The sequence below is a fragment of the Amblyraja radiata genome, chromosome 4 (genome assembly GCF_010909765.2).
Source record: "Amblyraja radiata isolate CabotCenter1 chromosome 4, sAmbRad1.1.pri, whole genome shotgun sequence".
Classification (NCBI taxonomy): domain Eukaryota; kingdom Metazoa; phylum Chordata; class Chondrichthyes; order Rajiformes; family Rajidae; genus Amblyraja; species Amblyraja radiata.
This window is the reverse complement of record NC_045959.1, coordinates 10,256,984-10,272,134: the sequence shown is the minus strand read 5'-3', so window position 1 is coordinate 10,272,134 and position 15,151 is coordinate 10,256,984. Positions and strand designations below refer to the sequence as shown.

The window sequence follows — 15,151 nt, the reverse complement described above, 5'->3', positions numbered from 1 at the left end:
ATACTATAGTATTCAAGCTAAGACTTTTTTTGGAAATCCCTCTCTAGAGGGATTTTGGTCACTGGAAGCCAAAGAGCCATTTCTGTCGCCAAACTGCACATAGCAAGACTTGCACTTGGTCCCAAAATACACTGGGCCAAATCGTACTTACCTCTATCTGGCAGTTCTTCAAGGACCACCAGAGACATCGTCCATACTAAATTGGATAGTTATATGGATGGGAAAGGAATGGAGGGTTATGGTCTGAGCGCAGGTATATGGGACTAGGGGAGATTATGTGTTCGGCACGGACTAGAAGGGTCGAGATGGCCTGTTTCCGTGCTGTAATTGTTATATGGTTATATGGTTATACCAGCTTCAGCTCATCTCTGACCACTTGGCCTACACATTAAAATGCAGAAGTCAGAGGTATCAGACTTTCTACTCTATTGAGTCTAGTGCCAACATTCTGACTTTTTGCAAAATTGTAGAATCTGAACTGAATGTGTCATAGGATTTACTGATTTAAATTTTTATTTTTTTTAAACTGATTAGGGATTATGCAGAAGCCTAGAATGGATATGCAAGGTTAAATTATACTTTTAGCTGTGTCAGTACAAATTGTAAGCCAAGTACACAGTTTTATGACCACAATATACTTACTGTTAAATGAAAAATAAATTATAATCTTTTTAAAGTACAGTAATTTTAGACCCACAGCAGCTCAATTTTCCACATGGCCCGAATCCCACCAAATTTCAATTGGAGCTGGTGATGTTCAGTTGTTTGAAAATTCACATCTCAGACTTCTGCCCCTGCACTTTGATACGAGTCCAGCCACACAGTCTACTTTTCCTCAGATTCTTGGTTGGATGTGAAACCCCATGGTTTATAATAGGGATTCTAACCCTCCAGATTAGAAGACAAAGTCAAAGCCAAATTTTATTTAAAAAATGTTAAAGCAATATTTTAAAGTTGTGCTTTTTAACTTCCAATTTAAGTAATTTCAGCAGCATTTTAAATATTCTTCAATATTAATTCAAAACTTCAGTTTTTCAGCTGGCAAAGCTACAAACAACTCTGTCAGCTGCAAAAAAAAACCTTTGATGGCATTTAAGTGCATAGTCTCAGCACTTTATTGGAATTTCAAATGTCATTCCAACCTGCCACAAGGCTTAAGTGCACCTAAATGTGCCAAGCAAAGACTGCAGATGGTAATACGGGGAAGTCCACTCCCCATATTTTTAATCACTGGACAAATACCTTATTTTAATTCCATAGATTTTATCTTCCTGTACGATATCACTGTGTGAAATAACGGAATGATTTATGGCAGAGAAGGGAGAAACCTGCTTATTCAATTTTCTCATTTACCAGATCATTCCTTATAGCCTCCAATGAGTAACAACACAATTTCCCTTAACATACTTTCCATTCCTCGTCTCAGAGTGATTCCTCAAATCATAATTGTAATTTCGACACCCATCCACTCAACATCCCCTTTATATCTTTTGCTCGAAACTTTAAATCTGCAGTTCTTGAACCGCTAGTCAATATATATAGCTATCTTCTGTTTCTCCAAATGAATCAAGATTTTGTACCTCAGTCATTATCAACAACTTTAGTTAATTTCAACCCTATTTTCCCATTTGCAATATTTTCTTCAATTTGTTGTTTTCTCAAATCTAAATGCAGAATATATTTGTAAGAGGTCCTGTAGCACCTCTTTCAACCTCATCTACTGCATTCGGTGCTACAGGACACACCAATGTAAAGGAGACCACAAGTTTAGACTTTGCTTAGGTTTATATGTAGGAAGGAACCGCGTTTACTGGTTATACACTGATGAGACACAATATGCTGGAGTAACTCAGCAGGACAGGCAGCATATCTGGAGAGAAGGAATGGGTGACATTTAAGATCTGAAGGGTCTCGATCCAAAATGTCACCCATTTCTTCTCTCTAGAAATGCTGTCGGTCCCGTTGTGTTGTTTAGATTTATTGTCACCTGTACAACAAAAAGCTTTGTTTTGCATGCTATACAAACAGATCAGATATACCATACATAAATGCAATCATGTCAAACTCAAGTACAATCGAAAGAGCAAAGGGCAAAATACAGCGTGAAGAATATAGTCCTCATCTTTGTACTGCAGCAGTTCCATAGACAAACTCAAATGTCCACAACAGGATAGAGGTGAATCAGACAGTACATTACCTTTTGAAAGGACCATTCCAAAGTCTGATAACAGAGAAAGCTGTTCCAGAGTCCAGTGATGTACGCTTTCAAGATTCTGTAGTTGACCATTTCACCAAACACTTTTGTGCTCTGTCACCCACGGCCAGCTGGAGTTCCTGGTTGCACACCATTTTAACTCCTCTTTCTATTTCTATACCAACCTTGTACTCTCCGTTGCCAGACTGAGGCTACACACAAACTGGAAGGCCAGCTTATATAGCGCCTTTCTAATACTCAAGCTTACGACCCAACAGTATGAACATTGTCTAATTTGAAGTAATGCCTTTTAACCTGCCCTACCTTTCCCTGGCCTTTCCAGAACGTAAACATTTCTCTCACCACTCCAGTCACCCTGTTCCTTTCTCCTCCTGCACACTCATCACCTATCCCCAGCCCTACATTTCCCTTTAACCTCTGCACTTGACCTGGCCCCGTGCTCTTCTATCCTCAGATTCAATGATGGCACTGGAGAATCTGTGAGTGCTCGTCCAAGAAGTGGCTCTAGAATCATCCAAAACAATCGACCTATTCTTTTAAATCTGAGTTCAGCTCAAGATTCCAGAATTGAAATTCCTGTGTCTGCAATTATGATAAATGTTGAGTGTTTTGCCTACTATATAATATTCCATTAAAAAAAATATTGAGTTGGAGGCCCTTTTTGTTCCTTTTCTAACAGAGTGAATCTGAAACAAACTAATCTGAAAGAGGCTACTTTATTAATGCACAAAAAACTACTTATTATAGACCAGTTAGCCTGACATCGGTGGTGGGGAAGATGCTGGAGTCAATTATAAAAGATGAAATAGCAGTACATTTGGACAGCAGTAGCAAGATCGGTCCGAGTCAGCATGGATTTACGAAGGGGAAATCATGCCGACTAATCTCCTGGAATTTTTTGAGGATGTAACGAGGAAGATGGACAAGGGAGAGCCAGTGGATGTAGGGCACCTGGACTTTCAGAAAGCATTTGATAAGGTCCCACATAGGAGATTAGTGGGCAAAATTAGAACACATGGTATTGGGGGTAGGGTGCTGACATGGATAGAAAATTGGTTGGCAGACAGGAAACAAAGAGGAGGGATTAACTGGTCCCTTTCAGAATGGCAGGCAGTGATTAGTGGGGTACCGCAAGGCTTGATGCTGGGACCGCTATTTACAATATATATTAATGATTTAGATTAAGGGTTTACAAGTAATATTAGTAAATTTGCAGATGACACAAAGCTGGGTGGCAGTGTGAACTGTGAGGAGGATACTATGAGGATGCAAGGTGACTTGGGCAGGTTGGGTGGGTGGGCAGTTGCAGTTTAATGTGGATAAATGTGAGGTTATCCACTTTGGTGGTAAAAACAGGAAGGCAGATTATCTAAATGTGTCAAATTGGGAAAAGTGGAAGTACAACAGGATCTGGAAGTCCTCGTTCATCAGTCACTGAAAGTAAGCATGCAGGTACAGCAGGCAGTGAAGAAAGCCTGCTTGTTGGCCTTTATAACAAGAGGAGTTTAGTATAGGAGCAAATAGGTCCTTCTGCAGCTGTACAGGGCCCTAGTGAGACCACACCTGGATTATAGTGTGCAGTTTTGGTCTCCAAATTTGAGGAAGGACATTCTTGCTATTGAAGGAGTACAGCGTAGGTTCACAAGGTTAATTCCCGGGATGGCAAGACTGTCATATGTTGATAGAATGGAGCGCCTGGGATTGTATACTCTGGAATTTAGAAGGGTTGGAGGGTATCTTGTTGAAACATAAGATTATTTATGGCGAGTTCTCACGGTGCGACCTGAAGCAAGATGTCACCCGAGTGAAGTGGTCGTGGTCCAGCACGAGTTCCGCACGATAAAGTGTTCCCACGATAAAGAGTTCCCACGGTACTCGGCAATTCTGTCATTTGTGCGACTGACTTGTCCGTCTCCCGATCTTTCCCGTTAATCGTGAATGAACATCGTGGACTGTAGTGTAGTTAATCACGTGGCACAAATGATGTCACTTTTTTTTCACACGCTATATAAATATCCTCCGTTCGTAGAATTGTCTCATTTGCAGACATGCCTATACAAAGTTGGTTCGAGTACAGGCTGGTTGTTATTTTCATTGACGTGCTGTATGCATTAGCGCAACATGTGCATCGAAAACGCTTGCGTGAAGGCAGAAGGGTGAGATTAATTAAAAAGATAATTAAGAGGAAGTCTCACTGGGTTAAGCCCATGTTTCAACGGAGACCTCAATTAGGACAATATGAGCAACTGCTTAATGTGCTGTGCGAAGAGGATAAAAGTGCATTCAAAAACTTTGTCAGAATTTCACCCGAGCTCTTTAATGAGTTAAAGAATAATTTGGGACCTCATGCATAATTTATTTTATGGCTCTAAAAGAGACATGATTCCCACTTCAAACGAAGAGGGTGTAAAAGCTGTCTGCCACTACTTTTACATTGCAGCTGCAGGGAACAGACAGACTTATAAGATAAATTAAAGGTGACTGCAAAAACAGCACTTTTACATCTGTAGCATTGTATGTTGTAAAATCATGGATAACATTAAATTGTTCTCCTGTACATAAACTAATATATTGTTATAGTTACTCACATGAGCACCGGGGATACTCAGCAGCCTTCGTCTCCAGCAGGTTGCGCTTTCTCTCCCTATTTCTATAATCCTCTCTGGATTTGTCATAGAGAATCTCATTGAATTGGTACCACTCCACCAGTTCACCCTCTTGTTCCCTGTTGAAGTTATATGGCTTTACCTTCTGCCATCTAACCTTTATGTTCTCGTCTGCTGAGAATATTGTGGAGGCAACAGCTACTGGGGAGGCAATCTCAAATCCACCTTGATCACCCTCTCCCTGCTCCAAGGAGCCCACAGGCAGTGGTATCTCTGGCATCTCCTCTTGCCTCTCCACCTGTCTCTCTTGCTGAGTTTCCTCCTCATTTACCTGCATGGCTAAAAACTTTCCGACTTTCTTTGACCCCTTTCTTTGCGATTTTCTGAGAGGCATCTCTGCAAGTCTTACTGTGAAAAAGATTCTCAAACAATGACAATTAGGTGGGACGTCCTCGATGGACACATGGTCCATTGGCGATATTGAGACCACCTCTTTTACTCACCTTATGTCCCTTCTGTCCAGCTTCCGGGTTTACCGTTCGCAGGAGTTCCCACGGTATTCGCAAGTGTCATTACGGATATCGCACGGATATCGCACTGGCATCTGCGTCCATACAATGTTGCAACGCTGCTCAAGACACTCTTGGAGAAATTCAAAAATGTTTGAATTTTCTCCCGACCTTACCAAGTCACACGACTACCTGCCGTTAGCGCCACGGAGGTCCTCGGTGGTCCACGAATGCCGTACTGCTATCGCAGAAGGTTCCCACGATGTTAAATCTTGTTAGGTCTTGCTTCAGGTCGCACAATGAGAAAGCCCTTTAAGGGTTTGGACATGCTAGAGGCAGGAAACATGTTCCCGATATTGGGGGAGTCCAGAACCAGGGGCCACAGTTTAAGAATAAGGGGTAGGGCATTTAGATTGGAGATGAGGAAATACTTTTTCCACACAGAGAGTTGTGAGTCTGTGGAATTCTCTGCCACAGTAGGGGGTAGAGGCTGGTTCTCTGGATGCTTTCAAGAGAGAGTTAGATAGAGGTCTTAAAGATAGCGGAGTCAAGGAATATGGGGAGAAGGCAGGAACGGGGTACTGATTGTGGATGATCTGCCATGATCACATAGCATGGCGGTGCTGGCTCAAAGGGCAATTGGCCTATTCTTGCACCCATTGTCTATTGTCAAATGAGAATTTAAGTTTCTAAAAATTTAAATATTTCTCTGATTGATTGTTGAGCATCATTTTACTCGAATAATCAGCCTTTGTTCTATGATACACAATTCATAGTTCCAGCCCCACTCCAGACAACTGTACCACACAACTAATTGTACAAACACCAATATATTTAATATTTCATACCTGTGTTCTGAAACTAATGCTGTTCCAGTGAATAAAGTAAGCATAGTGATCAAGGATATGAATTCCAATAGCAAAACCTGCTGTTTTGTCTCGGGTGTATGCTGTTGATCTGTACCTTGTGTAAGATTTCTTGTTTGTGTTTGTTGGATCATAAATTCAAAATATCACCATGTACCCAGAGCAGAACAGGATACAGCTGGGCCCATTGCTTCAATGATTTGGATGAGAATATACAAGGCATGATTAGAAAGTTTGCAGATAACACTAAAATAGGTGATGTCATAGACAGTGAAAATGGTTATCAAGAAATACAGCGGGACCATGATCAGCTGGGCAAATGGGCTGAGGAATGGCTAATAGCCCTGTCCCACTGTACGAGTTCATTCAAGAGTTCTCCCGAGTTTGCCCTGATTCGAACTCAAAGAGTTATGGTAATGGCCGCTCATAGGTACTCAGGGCTCTCATGGACATTTTTCAACATGTTCACGATTATTCCCGAGCTTACCGCGTTTCCCAGAGTACCTGCCATTAGCGTTACGAGCCACTAATAGACGTCACCGAGCTCCGATGTACCCGCTATGTACATTCTACGTGCTTACCACGAGTTCGATTTTTTTTTTAAAACTCGGGAGAGCTCTTGAATGAACTCGTACAGTGGGACAGGGCTTTAATGGAGTTGAATTCAACTGAGTGAGATGCGTTGCATTTAAGGATGTCAACGTGTGCAGTCATGCAGTTTGGTACTAGAAATAAAGGCACAGATTATTTTCTAAATGGGGAAAGGATTCAGAAATGATGTGCAAAGGGACTTGGGAGTGCTGTTGCAAGATTCCCAAAAACGTTAATTTGCAAGCTGAACTGGTAGTAAGGGAGGCAAATGCAATATTATTATTTATTTCGAGAGGACTAGAAAATAAATACAGGGATGCAATTCTGAGGCTTTATAATGCACTGGTCAGACCGCATTTGGAGTATTGCGAGCAGATATGGGCCCATAACTGTGGAAGGGTGTTTCTATTGTTAAGCTTCAATGAGGTTCTCATCCATCTCAACTCTCGCAAGTACATGCCCAGTGTCACCAAATGTTCATCATACGTTAACCCAATCATCCCCGGGATCATTCTTGTAAAGTTCCTCTGGACCCTCTCCAATTACAGCACATCCTTCCGCAGATATATATTTATTTAATGTTAAAATAATGCTATCATTGCATTTGCCTTCTCACTACCTATTCAACCTACAAATTAACTTTTGGGGAATTCTGTAAAGGCACTCACAAGCTCCTTTGCGGCTACGATTTCCGAATCCTCGCCCCATCTATGCGGTTATTCCTACTACCATAGTGCATGACTGCACACTTTGCTACACTGTATTTAATTTGCCACTTCTTCTGCCTACTATCCTTAGCTGTCCATCCTTCTGCATAGTCCCCGCTTCCTCTACACGTCCTGCCCCTTCAGCTATCTTCGTATCACCCGCATACTTGGGCAAAAAGCCTTCAATTCCAAATCATTGATATACAATGTGGTCAGCCAACTAGAAAAAGCCCCCTTGATTACCACTCTTTACCTTCTGCCACTCAGCCAACCTTCTATCCATGCTAGTATTTTCCCTCTAATACCATGGGATCTCGTCTTGTTTAGCAGCCTCATGTATGGTATCTTATCAAATGCCCTTTGAAAATACAGACAAACATCCACTGACTTTCCTTTGTCGATCCTGCTATTTACTTCCTCAAAGAATTCCAACGGATTTGCCAGGCAAGATCTCCCCTTCAGAAAACCATGCTGAATCTGGCCTATTTGATTATGTGACTCTTAGTACTCGGAAACCTCTTCCTTAATAATCTTACCAACAATTGAAGTTGAACTAACTGGCTTGTAGTTTCCCCCCTTTTTACTTTGCTCCCTTCTCGACAACTGGGCAACATTTGTAATTTTCCAGTCCTCTGGGACAATTCCCGACTCCAGTGATTCTTGAAAGATCACCACTAATTCCTGCACACTCTCTAAAGTTACTTCTTTCTGAACCCTGGGGTGGATTCCATCTGGCCCAGGTGACTTATGCACCTTCAGACTTCAGCTTTCAGAACACCTCTCCTTAGTAATTGCACCTCCACTAGCTTCTGCCCCATGACTCTCTTGAATTTCAGGCACGTGCTGGTGTCTTATGCTGTGAAGAGTGAATCAAATAAATTATTCAATTCAACTGCCATTTCTTTATTGCCTATTATGTTCAGTTTTATTCACCCTGCTATCGAAAAGATAGCATTAAGCTGGTAAGAGTGTAGAAAATATTTACAAGGATATTGTCAGGTTTGGAGGGCCTGGGCTCTAATGAGATGTTGGACAGACTTTATTCCATGGAGCACAGGATACCGAGGGGAGCAGATTTTAGAGGTGTATAAAAATGAGGGGATTAGATAGGGTGAATCCAGAGAGAGCTAGATGGCATAAAGTTAGGGTGAAAGTAGAAGATTTTGTGGAAATCCGACGCGCAATGTATTCACAGAGGATGGTGGATATCTGTAACAAACTGCCAGTAGTTGTCATTGAGGTAGGTACAATAACATTTAAAATACATTTGGAAAGGTACATAGATAGTGGTTTAGGGCAAATGGGACTAGTTTTGATAGGAATTCTTGGTTTGTATAGATGTTTGTTCCCATGCTGTATTACTTTATGGTACTTCTGAGGGGTTTATGTAGATACAGTTTCCATATGCAATAAACAAAAGTCCAAATTTTTATTTGCATAAACTTAAATGATCTCAGGTTATTATTTAAGAGCAGGAGGGGAATTCTCCAAGCATATTAGCCAATATTTAAGTGCATTATAGTAATAGGCTGCTCGGCCTTTTAAGTATGACTGTATGCCAAAGGTGTCAAAGTTCAATGTAAAGGATTTGAGTATAGGAGCAGGGAGGTTCTACTGCAGTTGTACAGGGCCTTGGTGAGACCACACCTGGAGTATTGTGTACAGTTTTGGTCTCCTAATCTGAGGAAAGTCATTTTTGTCATAGAGGGAGTACAGAGAAGGTTCACCAGCCTGACTCCTGGGATGGCAGGACTTTCATATGAAGAAAGACTGGATAGACTTGGCTTGTACTCACTAGAATTTAGAAGATTGAGGGGGGATCTTATTGAAACTTACAAAATTCTTAAGGGGTTAGACAGGCTAGATGCAGGAAGATTGTTCCCGATGTTGGGGAAGTCCAGAACAAGGGGGTCACTGTTTAAGGATAAGGGGAAAGTCTTTTAGGACCGAGGTGAGAATTTATTTTTTCACACAGAGAGTGGTGAATCTGAGGAATTCTCAGGATTACACAAATTGTTATGTGAAATAATGTGCGCACAAGTGCAAAGCTCGAAGTCCCTTGCAGCCAAGCTCTGGGGTTTTAGATGCTCTCTGGTGCATTCTGAGCCTTATTTTGGAGCATTTTTGCACCAGATTTATGACCAATATTTCAGAAATAATTTTGGTTGAGTCAAGAGTAATGAGTGGGTGGAATGGAATCATTGGGGTCAGTTTTTGCAGTAAAGAAACCCTTATTTTAGAAAATGTTTTGTGTGTTTTGATTGCTTGTTACTGTTAAGACTGTTAGTGTGTGCAGTGCACCTTTAATCAAGTCACAATTATTTATATAGCACATTTAAAAAACAACTCTCGTTGGCCAAAGTGCTTTACATTTGTTATAAGAATAGTATAAACAAACAAACTACATACATATATGCATATAGCCCTTGCTCAGTGGACGTCAGGAAAGGCTTGGGAGTATAGATAAGATTTTAGTCTTGACTTAATGGAGTCGATGGAGGGGGCAGTTCTGATGGGAAAGGGGATGCTGTTCCAGTCTAGGAGCTGCAACCGCAAAGGTGCGGTCGCCCCTAAGCTTATGCCTAGACCACGGGATATTCAGCAGCCCCAAGTCGGCTGATCTGAGGGACCTGGAGGTGGAGTGGTGGGTGAGAAGAGTTTTAATGTAGGAGGGGGCAAGCCCATTGAGGGCTTTGTAAACTTAGAGTAGGGTCTTGAAATGTATACGGAACCGCACAGGGAGCCAGTGGAGAGAGGCCAGGATCGGGGTGATGTGGTCCCTTTTTCGGGTGCCCGTCAGGAGTCTCGCTGCGACGTTTTGGACAAGTTGCAGGCGGGACAGGGAAGATTGGCTGATGCCAGTGTAAAGAGAGTTGCAGTAATCTAGGCCGGAGGAGATAAATGTGTGGATGATCTTTTCAAGGTCATCAAAGTGGAGGAATTGTTTTATTTTAGCTATCGTCCGAAGCTGAAAGAAGCTAGCATCAAATATCACGCCGAGGTTTTTGACGTGAGGTTTGAGTAGTGGGGTAAAGCTTCCAAGGCTGCCTGCTATCATTTTAATTGAGTCCGTGGGGCCGAGAAGGATGACCTCAGACTTGCTCTCATTTAGTTGGAGGAAGTTCTGGGCCATCCAGCATTTTATATCCTCGAGGCAGCGGGTAAGGTTAAGTAGATTTGATTGTTTTTTGGGCTTCAGGGGGAGATAGAGTTGTGTATCGTCTGCGTAGCAATGGAAGGAAATGCCGTGCCTTTCAATGACTTGGCCTAAGGGGAGCATATACAGGGAGAAGAGAATGGGGCCAAGGATGGAACCTTGTGGAACCCCACAGCAGAGATCAGCTGGGGAGGAGAAAGAGTTGCCTATGTTAGTCGAGAAACTCCTACCTTTGAGGTAGGAGATGAACCAGCTTAGGGCAGTGCCATCAATACCAACCCCGTACCAGAGACGGTCAATTAGGATGGTGTGGTCGACAGTGTCAAATGCTGCGCAACATGTCAATTTCAACATGGAATAGTGATGCGAGTACAACATTTAGTTCGACTTCAATTTCCATCATGAAAATTGAAGACAACTAAATGGTGCATTTACATCACTATGATTGGTTTCAAACTGACCTATTTTACTGTCATACTATTAAAACAAATTCTAGTTCTATGACTCATAAACAAGATCTCAAATCACATTTTGAAGCGAGGGGCCGGCGAGGGGGGGGAAGGCGAGGCGAGGGGCTAGTGGTGTGGGGGGGGGAAGGCGAGGGGTCGCCGGCGGGGGGGGGGCGAAGGCAAGCGGGGTGGGGGGGGAAAGGAAGGCCGCGGCAGGGGCGTGGGGGGAGGCAGGGATGCGGCTGGAGCGGCGCCTGGGTGTTGAGGTCATGGCCGCTGCCAGGACTGGATTCAGAGTCAGTCGTTCCCACTCCCACCCGGCGATGGGAGAACGGTCAACCGGACTGGGCACCAGGCTGACCGGCGGATGGAGGCGATGGACTGGGCGGGCAGACATCGCAGCCCTGGGCCCGGAGAAGCGCCCACTCCTTTTTTCCCCCCCAAATCATCCCGCGGGCTGGATTGTACCCTTCGCGGGTAGTTTGACACCCCCAATAAAAAACAGACTCCCCCTCCTGCCACGCAATGCAGTATTCCAGTCACTCAGACAAGGCACGAGGCATCGATGCGATGTATCATTGTGTGCACGCGCAGAGAGACGGTGTCATTTTGCGTCGCTACTGCATCACCGGCCTCCCCCAACTGCGCAGGCGCGGATGATCGCAAATATTTTTTTCCCTCAAATCATCCAGCAGGCCGGAACCAGAATTTCCCGAATTGCGGGTAATTTCCTTCGAAGTGGGAACACTGAAATCCGCCCCCAATTTTTTCCTTTACTCTGGAAAATGGTGCCACGGTCATCCAGCTGCTTCTCTAGTTCTGTCCATCTTATGTGTCCTTGGCGCGCTAATTACGCGAGCTCGTGCTCGCGTTGAGGCGCGATGGTCCCGCAAAGGTCGCGCACGACTTCATGCGACCGCACAGCCGCCTGGAGCGCATGACGGCATTTGATGATGGACACAAAATGCAGGAGTAACTCAGCGGGACCGGCAGCATCTCTGGAGAGAAGGAATGGGTGATGTTTCGGGTCGAAACTCTTCTTCAGTCTGAAAGAAGGGTCTTGACCCGAAACGTCACCCATTCCTTCTCTCCAGAGATGCTGCCAGTCCCGTTGAGTTACTCCAGCTTTTTGTGTCTATCTTCAATTTTCTTGACCCCGCTCTAGGAGTAGAAGTGGGGGCGGATCCAGACCGCAACGGCCGTGAGCCCCAGGCCGAGCTCGGCGATCGCTTGCCTGCTGCTGTTGGAGGTGAGACGTTGTGTCGCGCCAGGGTCCTGGGCCTGTCCCACTTTGCCCGTCAGGTGCGCACAAAGATTTCGTTCGCTACAAAATTTTGGAGCGCCGCTCGATCTCGCGCACAACTCCATACCCCTCCGCGTTTCTAAGTGGGACCGGCCCCGCGCGGCCACATGATGCCCGTGCGCCTCAACGCGACGACGAGGTCGCGTAATTTGCGGGCCGAGGACACGCAAGTGGGACAGGGCCGTAACACGTTCGTTCAGGAGCTGCACCTGGACACAATTTCTGCAGGTGTAGTTTCCAGAAGCACCCTGTCTTCCCACAACCTGCAAGAAACACACTGCTCCAACATGCCTGCCATTTCTTCAGAAGACAGGACACAATTTCAAACAAGTGTAGCCTCCTTGCCTCAGCCTCCTCGCCGAAGACTCTTGAGCCAAATACTCGCACTTTTCTCACAAGGCACGTCCCTTGACAAGCCGCTCCTCGACTGGCAGCTCCCCTAGAGCAACCTTGCTTAAATTGGCTGATTAATTGCCTTTCACCAATTTACCAATTTGTAAATTAAATTCCTTAGCCAATCTCTTCACCTGTTGCCGACATCTCAGCCAATCCTCAGCCTTTCCCTCCAACTCACCAACTTCCAGCCAATCATAGCTTTCGCTGCTTCTGGCTGTTCCTTCTCTCCTACCTTCACGGTCACTTTATTTCATGTTTCATGTATTTTTATGATTGTTGGCAGATCAATTTCCCTCCTGGGATAAATATCTTCTCGTTCTCCACTGTATCTCTAAACTAAACTGAACCTGCTCTGGACCCTCTCCAACGTCAGCACATCTTTCCTCAAATATGAGTCTCAAACCTGCTCACAATACTCCAAATGCTGGTTCTTCATTCACAACTCAACCCTCTGGATAAATGAAGATATTAGTGGACGCTGAACGCTCTCCTCCGCCGGGATTAGATTCACCGCTTTCCGTTTGGCGGCCACGCTGCTTCCATCTGAGGGGCAGCTTTTTCAGTAAGTGGGTGGTGAGTATCGTAACAAGTTGCCAGAGGGGGTAGTAGAGACAGGTACTATAACAGTATTTAAAAGACACTTGAACACTTACATGGATAGGAGAAGTTGAGAAAAATGTGGGCCACATGGGACTTAGATGGGGGAAACTTGGTCAACCTGGATAACTAGGGCCAAAGCTTTCAATGCTTTATGACTATCAAACAATTCCTCCCAGGTAATCCCAGCTACTGGAATTAGGGCTCAACACCCCCCTGTGTGCCTGGACCCAGGACTTTCTCACTGCCAGGACCCTGGTAGTCAAGATGGGAGGGAATACATCGAGGTCCCTCACCCTGAGCACAGGATCCCCCCAGGGTTGCGTCCTCAGCCCTCTATTATACTCCCTGTACACACATGACTGTGTGGCTAGGTTCAGCTCCAACTCGATAATCAAGTTTGCTGATGACACTGTGGTGGTGGGTCTGATCTCAGACAACGATGAGAAGGCCTACCGGGAGGAGGTGGCTGATCTGGCCCTCTGGTGTCAGGACAACAGCCTCCTTTTGAACATCAAAAAAACTAAGGAGCTGATCGTGGACTTTAGGAGGGCACATCATCCGAGGACGTAACACACCATGGAGGATAAATGGGGATACTGTGGATAGGGTGAGCTGTTTTAAATACCTGGGAGTCCACATCTCTGAGGATATGACATGGATATCACACGCTGCAGCACTCGTGAGTAAGGCAAGGCAGCGCCTTTACCACCTCAGGCAATTGAGGAAATTCAGAGTGTCTCCGAGGATCCTTAAGTGCTTTTACTCAGCGGCTGTGGAAAGCATCTTGTCCTGAAATATTACAATCTGGTTTGGGAATTGCTCTGCCCAGGACAAGAAGGCTCTGCAGAGAGTAGTGCGTTCGGCCGAACGCACCATGGGAACTTCACTCGCCCCCCTTGCAGGAACTATACATCAGGAGGTGCAACTCCAGAGCCAATAAGATCGTGGGAGACCCCTTCCACCCCTGCAACAGACTGTTCCAGATGCTATGGTCAGGCAAACGCCTCCGTTGCCATGGTGTGAGAGCGGAGAGGTTGAGAAGGAGTTTCTTCCCAGAGGCCATTAGGACTGTAAACTCCTATCTCACCAGGGACTAACTTTACTGTACCACTCTACTGCTTTTTTTTAAAATTGCTGTTTTTTGGGGTTTTTTTTCCCTTTTTCCTTCCACCCACAATATTTAATATGTAAAAGAATATGTGATTCTGTTCTATTCTGTTTGTAGTTTGTTTGTTTGTTTGTTTGTTTGTTTGAACAAAGTCCGTGAGCATTGCCACTTTTCATTTCACTGCAATTCTCCTATGTGTATGTGACGAATAAACTTGACTTGACTTGCATAGAGGCACATCAAGGCTGTGTGCTCAGTCCTTTGCTCTATTCTCTCTATACCCACGACTTTGCAGCCAACTCATCTCCAACGCCATCTTTAAATTCACCAACGATACCACTGTTGTTGGTAGTCAATGTTAGCAAGACCAACTAGCTTATTGCCAACTTCAGGAAGCGAAAGTAGAGATTCCATCAACCTGTCTTCATTAACGGGACAGCAGTAGAGAGATGCAATGGCATCAAGTCCCTGTGCGTACATATGTCTCAAGATCTGTCCTGGTCCAGCACTTTGATGCAAGCACAAAGCAAGGTTGTCATCGCCTCTATGTACTCAGTTGAGAAGATTCAGCATCTCGCAAATGGTCTATTGAATCTTACAGGTGCATGATATGACTGGTTGCATCACGGTCTGGTTCAGTAACT

General features: G+C 44.5%; 1 protein-coding gene across 2 annotated transcripts in view; it reads right to left on the bottom strand.

The window, feature by feature from the left end:
- The window catches only part of tmx3 (thioredoxin related transmembrane protein 3), a 116,489-nt gene that overhangs the window by 93,976 nt on the left and 7,362 nt on the right, over window positions 1–15,151 (bottom strand). Inside the window, exon 1 of one of the 2 annotated variants that reach the window (XM_033018934.1) lies at window positions 152–196. The exons of the other annotated variant lie outside the window; for it this stretch is intronic. The gene's annotated coding sequence lies outside the window, so the exon portion shown is untranslated. Of the gene's footprint in view, window positions 1–151; window positions 197–15,151 lie in introns of those variants that run through there. 2 annotated transcript variants of the gene reach the window in all.